An 8,278-nucleotide genomic window follows, 5' to 3' on the forward strand; every position below is an offset into this window, starting at 1 on the left:
TGGCTAGATCCGCAGGGTATGTCATTGTATTTTGCTGGTCTTCTGTTCGAACTCGAGATCGACAAATAATTTATAATTTTTCTTTTTTTTAAATAAATTTTATCTTTATTTCTCCATCATTCATAGAGTTACTATGAATCATTCCAAATCATATATTTCAAAACAATATTATAAATTTAAAATATTTCTATATTTTATCGGAATTTTAAGAGTCAAGTTCCCGCACATGCGCAGAATCTATTAATATTCTTAGCATTGCGCTTTTAAAACCAGATTTACACAATACTTAAAACTTATTGCCGATTCTTAATAAGAGTCTTTGACAATTCAGAAGCACTCGAGTTACGAGTCTTGGTGGCTAGATCGGCAGGGTATGTCATTGTATTTTGCTGGTCTTCTGTTCGAATCTCGAGATCGACAAATAATTTATAATTTTTCTTTTTTTTAAATAAATTTTATCTTTATTTCTCCATCATTCATAGAGTTACTATGAATCATTCCAAATCATATATTTCAAAACAATATTATAAATTTAAAATATTTCTATATTTTATCGGAATTTTAAGAGTCAAGTTCCCGCACATGCGCAGAATCTATTAATATGCTTAGCATTGCGCTTTTAAAACCAGATTTACACAATACTTAAAACTTATTGCCGATTCTTAATAAGAGTCTTTGACAATTCAGAAGCACTCGAGTTACGAGTCTTGGTGGCTAGATCGGCAGGGTATGTCATTGTATTTTGCTGGTCTTCTGTTCGAATCTCGAGATCGACAAATAATTTATAATTTTTCTTTTTTTTAAATAAATTTTATCTTTATTTCTCCATTATTCATAGAGTTACTATGAATCATTCCAAATCATATATTTCAAAAAAAATATTATAAATTTAAAATATTTCTATATTTTATCGGAATTTTAAGAGTCAAGTTCCCGCACAGGCGCAGAATCTATTAATATTCTTAGCATTGCGCTTTTAAAACCAGATTTACACAATACTTAAAACTTATTGCCGAGTCTTAATAAGAGTCTTTGACAATTCAGAAGCTCTCGAGGTACGAGTCTTGGTGGCTAGATCGGCAGGGTATGTCATTGTATTTTGCTGGTCTTCTGTTCGAATCTCGAGATCGACAAATAATTTATAATTGTTCTTTTTTTTAAATAAATTTTATCTTTATTTCTGCATCATTCATAGAGTTACTATGAATCATTCCAAATCATATATTTCAAAACAATATTATAAATTTAAAATATTTCTATATTTTATCGGAATTTTAAGAGTCAAGTTCCCGCACATGCGCAGAATCTATTAATATTCTTAGCATTGCGCTTTTAAAACCAGATTTACACAATACTTAAAACTTATTGCCGATTCTTAATAAGAGTCTTTGACAATTCAGAAGCACTCGAGTTACGAGTCTTGGTGGCTAGATCCGCAGGGTATGTCATTGTATTTTGCTGGTCTTCTGTTCGAATCTCGAGATCGACAAATAATTTATAATTTTTCTTTTTTTTAAATAAATTTTATCTTTATTTCTCCATTATTCATAGAGTTACTATGAATCATTCCAAATCATATATTTCAAAAAAAATATTATAAATTTAAAATATTTCTATATTTTATCGGAATTTTAAGAGTCAAGTTCCCGCACATGCGCAGAATCTATTAATATTCTTAGCATTGCTCTTTTAAAACCAGATTTACACAATACTTAAAACTTATTGCCGAGTCTTAATAAGTGTCTTTGACAATTCAGAAGCTCTCGAGTTACGAGTCTTGGTGGCTAGATCGGCAGGGTATGTCATTGTATTTTGCTGGTCTTCTGTTCGAATCTCGAGATTTACAAATAATTTATAATTTTTCTTTTTTTTAAATAAATTTTATCTTTATTTCTCCATTATTCATAGAGTTACTATGAATCATTCCAAATCATATATTTGAAAACAATATTATAAATTTAAAATACTTCTATATTTTATCGGAATTTTAAGAGTCAAGTTCCCGCACATGCGCAGAATCTATTAATATTCTTAGTATATTGCTTTTAAAAAAAGATTTACACAATACTTAAAACTTATTGCCGAGTCGTAATGAGAATCTTTGACCCTTCAGAAGCTCTCGAGGTACGAGTCTTGGTGGCTAAATCGGCATGGTGTGTCATTGTATTTTGCTGGTCTTCTGTTCGAATCTCGAGATCGACAAATAATTTATAATTGTTCTTTTTTTTTAAATAAATTTTATCTTTATTTCTCCATCATTCATAGAGTTACTATGAATCATTCCAAATCATATATTTCAAAAAAAATATTATAAATTTAAAATATTTCTATATTTTATCGGAATTTTAAGAGTCAAGTTCCCGCACATGCGCAGAATCTATTAATATTCTTAGTATATTGCTTTTAAAAAAAGATTTACACAATACTTAAAACTTATTGCCGAGTCGTAATGAGAATCTTTGACCCTTCAGAAGCTCTCGAGGTACGAGTCTTGGTGGCTAGATCGACAGGGTATGTCATTGTATTTTGCTGGTCTTCTGTTCGAATCTCGAGATCGACAAATAATTTATAATTTTTCTTTTTTTTAAATAAATTTTATCTTTATTTCTCCATTATTCATAGAGTTACTATGAATCATTCCAAATCCTATATTTCAAAACAATATTATAAATTTAATATATTTCTATATTTTATCGGAATTTTAAGAGTCAAGTTCCCGCACATGCGCAGAATCTATTAATGTTCTTAGCATTGTGCTTTTAAAACCAGATTTACACAATACTTAAAACTTATTGCCGAGTCGTAATGAGAATCTTTGACCCTTCAGCAGCTCTCGAGGTACGAGTCTTGGTGGCTAGATCGGCAGGGTATGTCATTGTATTTTGCTGGTCTTCTGTTCGAATCTCGAGTTTTACAAATAATTTATAATTTTTCTTTTTTTTTAAATAAATTTTATCTTTATTTCTCCATTATTCATAGAGTTACTATGAATCATTCCAAATCATATATTTCAAAAAAAATATTATAAATTTAAAATATTTCTATATTTTATCGGAATTTTAAGAGTCAAGTTCCCGCACATGCGCAGAATCTATTAATATTCTTAGCATTATGCTTTTAAAACCATATTTACACAATACTTAAAACTTATTGCCGAGTCGTAATGAGAATCTTTGACCCTTCAGCAGCGCTCGAGGTACGAGTCTTGGTGGCTAGATCGGCAGGGTGTGTCATTGTATTTTGCTGGTCTTCTGTTCGAATCTCGAGATCGACAAATAATTTATAATTGTTCTTTTTTTTTAAATAAATTTTATTTTTATTTCTCCATCATTCATAGAGTTACTATGAATCACTCCAAATCATATATTTCAAAAAAAATATTATAAATTTAAAATATTTCTATATTTTTTCGGAATTTTAAGAGTCAAGTTCCCGCACATGCGCAGAATCTATTAATATTCTTAGCATTTCGCTTTTAAAACCAGATTTACACAATACTTAAAACTTATTGCCGAGTCTTAATAAGAGTCTTTGACAATTCAGAAGCTCTCGATGTACGAGTCTTGGTGGCTAGATCGGCAGGGTGTGTCATTGTATTTTGCTGGTCTTCTGTTCGAATCTCGAGATCGACAAATAATTTATAATTTTTATTTTTTTTAAATAAATTTTATCTTTATTTCTCCATTATTCATAGAGTTACTATGAATCATTCCAAATCATATATTTCAAAAAAAAAATATTATAAATTTAAAATATTTCTATATTTTATCGGAATTTTAAGAGTCAAGTTCCCGCACATGCGCAGAATCTATTAATATTATTAGCATTGCGCTTTTAAAACCAGATTTACACAATACTTAAAACTTATTGTGAGTCTTAATAAGAGTCTTTGACCCTTCAGAAGCTCTCGAGGTACGAGTCTTGGTGGCTAGATCGGCAGGGTATGTCATTGTATTTTGCTGGTCTTCTGTTCGAATCTCGAGATCGACAAATAATTTATAATTGGTTTTTTTTTTAAATAAATTTTATCTTTATTTCTCCATCATTCATAGAGTTACTATGAATCATTCCAAATCATATATTTCAAAACAATATTATAAATTTAAAATATTTCTATATTTTATCGGAATTTTAAGAGTCAAGTTCCCGCACATGCGCAGAATCTATTAATATTCTTAGCATTGTGCTTTTAAAACCAGATTTACACAATACTTAACTTATTGCCGAGTCGTAATGAGAATCTTTGACCCTTCAGAAGCTCTCGAGGTACGAGTCTTGGTGGCTAGATCGGCAGGGTGTGTCATTGTATTTTGCTGGTCTTCTGTTCGAATCTCGAGATCGACAAATAATTTATAATTGTTCTTTTTTTTTAAACAAATTTTATCTTTATTTCTCCATCATTCATAGAGTTACTATGAATCATTCCAAATCATATATTTCAAAAAACATATTATAAATTTAAAATATTTCTATATTTTATCGGAATTTTAAGAGTCAAGTTCCCGCACATGCGCAGAATCTATTAATATTCTTAGCATATTTCTTTTAAAACCAGATTTACACAATACTTAAAACTTATTGCCGAGTCGTAATAAGAGTCTTTGACAATTCAGAAGCTCTCGAGGTACGAGTCTTGGTGGCTAGATCGGCAGGGTATGTCATTGTATTTTGCTGGTCTTCTGTTCGAATCTCGAGATTTACAAATAATTTATAATTTTTCTTTTTTTTAAATAAATTTTATCTTTATTTCTCCATCATTCATAGAGTTACTATGAATCATTCCAAATCATATATTTCAAAAAAAAATATTATAAATTTAAAATATTTCTATATTTTATCGGAATTTTAAGAGTCAAGTTCCCGCACATGCGCAGAATCTATTAATATTCTTAGCATTGCGCTTTTAAAACCAGATTTACACAATACTTAAAACTTATTGTGAGTCTTAATAAGAGTCTTTGACCCTTCAGAAGCTCTCGAGGTACGAGTCTTGGTGGCTAGATCGGCAGGGTATGTCATTGTATTTTGCTGGTCTTCTGTTCGAATCTCGAGATCGACAAATAATTTATAATTGGTTTTTTTTAAATAAATTTTATCTTTATTTCTCCATCATTCATAGAGTTACTATGAATCATTCCAAATCATATATTTCAAAACAATATTATAAATTTAAAATAATTCTATATTTTATCGGAATTTTAAGAGTCAAGTTCCCGCACATGCGCAGAGTCTATTAATATTCTTAGCATTGCGCTTTTAAAACCAGATTTACACAATACTTAAAACTTATTGCCGAGTCTTAATAAGAGTCTTTGACAATTCAGAAGCTCTCGAGGTACGAGTCTTGGTGGCTAGATCGGCAGGGTGTGTCATTGTATTTTGCTGGTCTTCTGTTCGAATCTCGAGATCGACAAATAATTTATAATTGTTCTTTTTTTTTAAATAAATTTTATCTTTATTTCTCCATCATTCATAGAGTTACTATGAATCATTCCAAATCATATATTTCAAAAAAAATATTATAAATTTAAAATATTTCTATATTTTATCGGAATTTTAAGAGTCAAGTTCCCGCACATGCGCAGAATCTATTAATATTCTTAGCATTGCGCTTTTAAAACGAGATTTACACAATACTTAAAACTTATTGCCGAGTCTTAATAAGAGTCTTTGACAATTCAGAAGCTCTCGAGGTACGAGTCTTGGTGGCTAGATCGGCAGGATGTGTCATTGTATTTTGCTGGTCTTCTGTTCGAATCTCGAGATCGACAAATAATTTATAATTGTTCTTTTTTTTAAATAAATTTTATCTTTATTTCTCCATCATTCATAGAGTTACTATGAATCATTCCAAATCATATATTTCAAAAAAAATATTATAAATTTAAAATATTTCTATATTTTATCGGAATTTTAAGAGTCAAGTTCCCGCACATGCGCAGAATCTATTAATATTCTTAGCATATTTCTTTTAAAACCAGATTTACACAATACTTAAAACTTATTGCCGAGTCGTAATAAGAGTCTTTGACAATTCAGAAGCTCTCGAGGTACGAGTCTTGGTGGCTAGATCGGCAGGGTATGTCATTGTATTTTGCTGGTCTTCTGTTTTAATCTCGAGATTTACAAATAATTTATAATTTTTCTTTTTTTTAAATAAATTTTATCTTTATTTCTCCATTATTCATAGAGTTACTATGAATCATTCCAAATCATATATTTCAAAACATTATTATAAATTTAAAATATTTCTATATTTTATCGGAATTTTAAGAGTCAAGTTCCCGCACATGCGCAGAATCTATTAATATTCTTAGTATAATGCTTTTAAAAAAAGATTTACACAATACTTAAAACTTATTGCCGAGTCGTAATGAGAATCTTTGACCCTTCAGAAGCTCTCGAGGTACGAGTCTTGGTGGCTAGATCGGCAGGGTATGTCATTGTATTTTGCTGGTCTTCTGTTCGAATCTCGAGATCGACAAATAATTTATAATAGGGTTTTTTTTTAAAATAAATTTTATCTTTATTTCTCCATCATTCATAGAGTTACTATGAATCATTCCAAATCATATATTTCAAAACAATATTATAAATTTAAAATATTTCTATATTTTATCGGAATTTTAAGAGTCAAGTTCCCGCACATGCGCAGAATCTATTAATATTCTTAGTATATTGCTTTTAAAAAAAGATTTACACAATACTTAAAACTTATTGCCGAGTCGTAATGAGAATCTTTGACCCCTCAGAAGCTCTCGAGGTACGAGTCTTGGTGGCTAAATCGGCATGGTGTGTCATTGTATTTTGCTGGTCTTCTGTTCGAATCTCGAGATCGACAAATAATTTATAATTGGTTTTTTTTAAATAAATTTTATCTTTATTTCTCCATCATTCATAGAGTTACTATGAATCATTCCAAATCATATATTTCAAAACAATATTATAAATTTAAAATATTTCTATATTTTATCGGAATTTTAAGAGTCAAGTTCCCGCACATGCGCAGAGTCTATTAATATTCTTAGCATTGCGCTTTTAAAACCAGATTTACACAATACTTAAAACTTATTGCCGAGTCTTAATAAGAGTCTTTGACAATTCAGAAGCTCTCGAGGTACGAGTCTTGGTGGCTAGATCGGCAGGGTGTGTCATTGTATTTTGCTGGTCTTCTGTTCGAATCTCGAGATCGACAAATAATTTATAATTGTTCTTTTTTTTTAAATAAATTTTATCTTTATTTCTCCATCATTCATAGAGTTACTATGAATCATTCCAAATCATATATTTCAAAAAAAATATTATAAATTTAAAATATTTCTATATTTTATCGGAATTTTAAGAGTCAAGTTCCCGCACATGCGCAGAATCTATTAATATTCTTAGCATTGCGCTTTTAAAACGAGATTTACACAATACTTAAAACTTATTGCCGAGTCTTAATAAGAGTCTTTGACAATTCAGAAGCTCTCGAGGTACGAGTCTTGGTGGCTAGATCGGCAGGATGTGTCATTGTATTTTGCTGGTCTTCTGTTCGAATCTCGAGATCGACAAATAATTTATAATTGTTCTTTTTTTTAAATAAATTTTATCTTTATTTCTCCATCATTCATAGAGTTACTATGAATCATTCCAAATCATATATTTCAAAAAAAATATTATAAATTTAAAATATTTCTATATTTTATCGGAATTTTAAGAGTCAAGTTCCCGCACATGCGCAGAATCTATTAATATTCTTAGCATATTTCTTTTAAAACCAGATTTACACAATACTTAAAACTTATTGCCGAGTCGTAATAAGAGTCTTTGACAATTCAGAAGCTCTCGAGGTACGAGTCTTGGTGGCTAGATCGGCAGGGTATGTCATTGTATTTTGCTGGTCTTCTGTTTTAATCTCGAGATTTACAAATAATTTATAATTTTTCTTTTTTTTAAATAAATTTTATCTTTATTTCTCCATTATTCATAGAGTTACTATGAATCATTCCAAATCATATATTTCAAAACATTATTATAAATTTAAAATATTTCTATATTTTATCGGAATTTTAAGAGTCAAGTTCCCGCACATGCGCAGAATCTATTAATATTCTTAGTATAATGCTTTTAAAAAAAGATTTACACAATACTTAAAACTTATTGCCGAGTCGTAATGAGAATCTTTGACCCTTCAGAAGCTCTCGAGGTACGAGTCTTGGTGGCTAGATCGGCAGGGTATGTCATTGTATTTTGCTGGTCTTCTGTTCGAATCTCGAGATCGACAAATAATTTATAA

The sequence above is a fragment of the Argiope bruennichi genome, chromosome 6 (assembly GCF_947563725.1).
Source record: "Argiope bruennichi chromosome 6, qqArgBrue1.1, whole genome shotgun sequence".
In the NCBI taxonomy this organism is placed as follows: domain Eukaryota; kingdom Metazoa; phylum Arthropoda; class Arachnida; order Araneae; family Araneidae; genus Argiope; species Argiope bruennichi.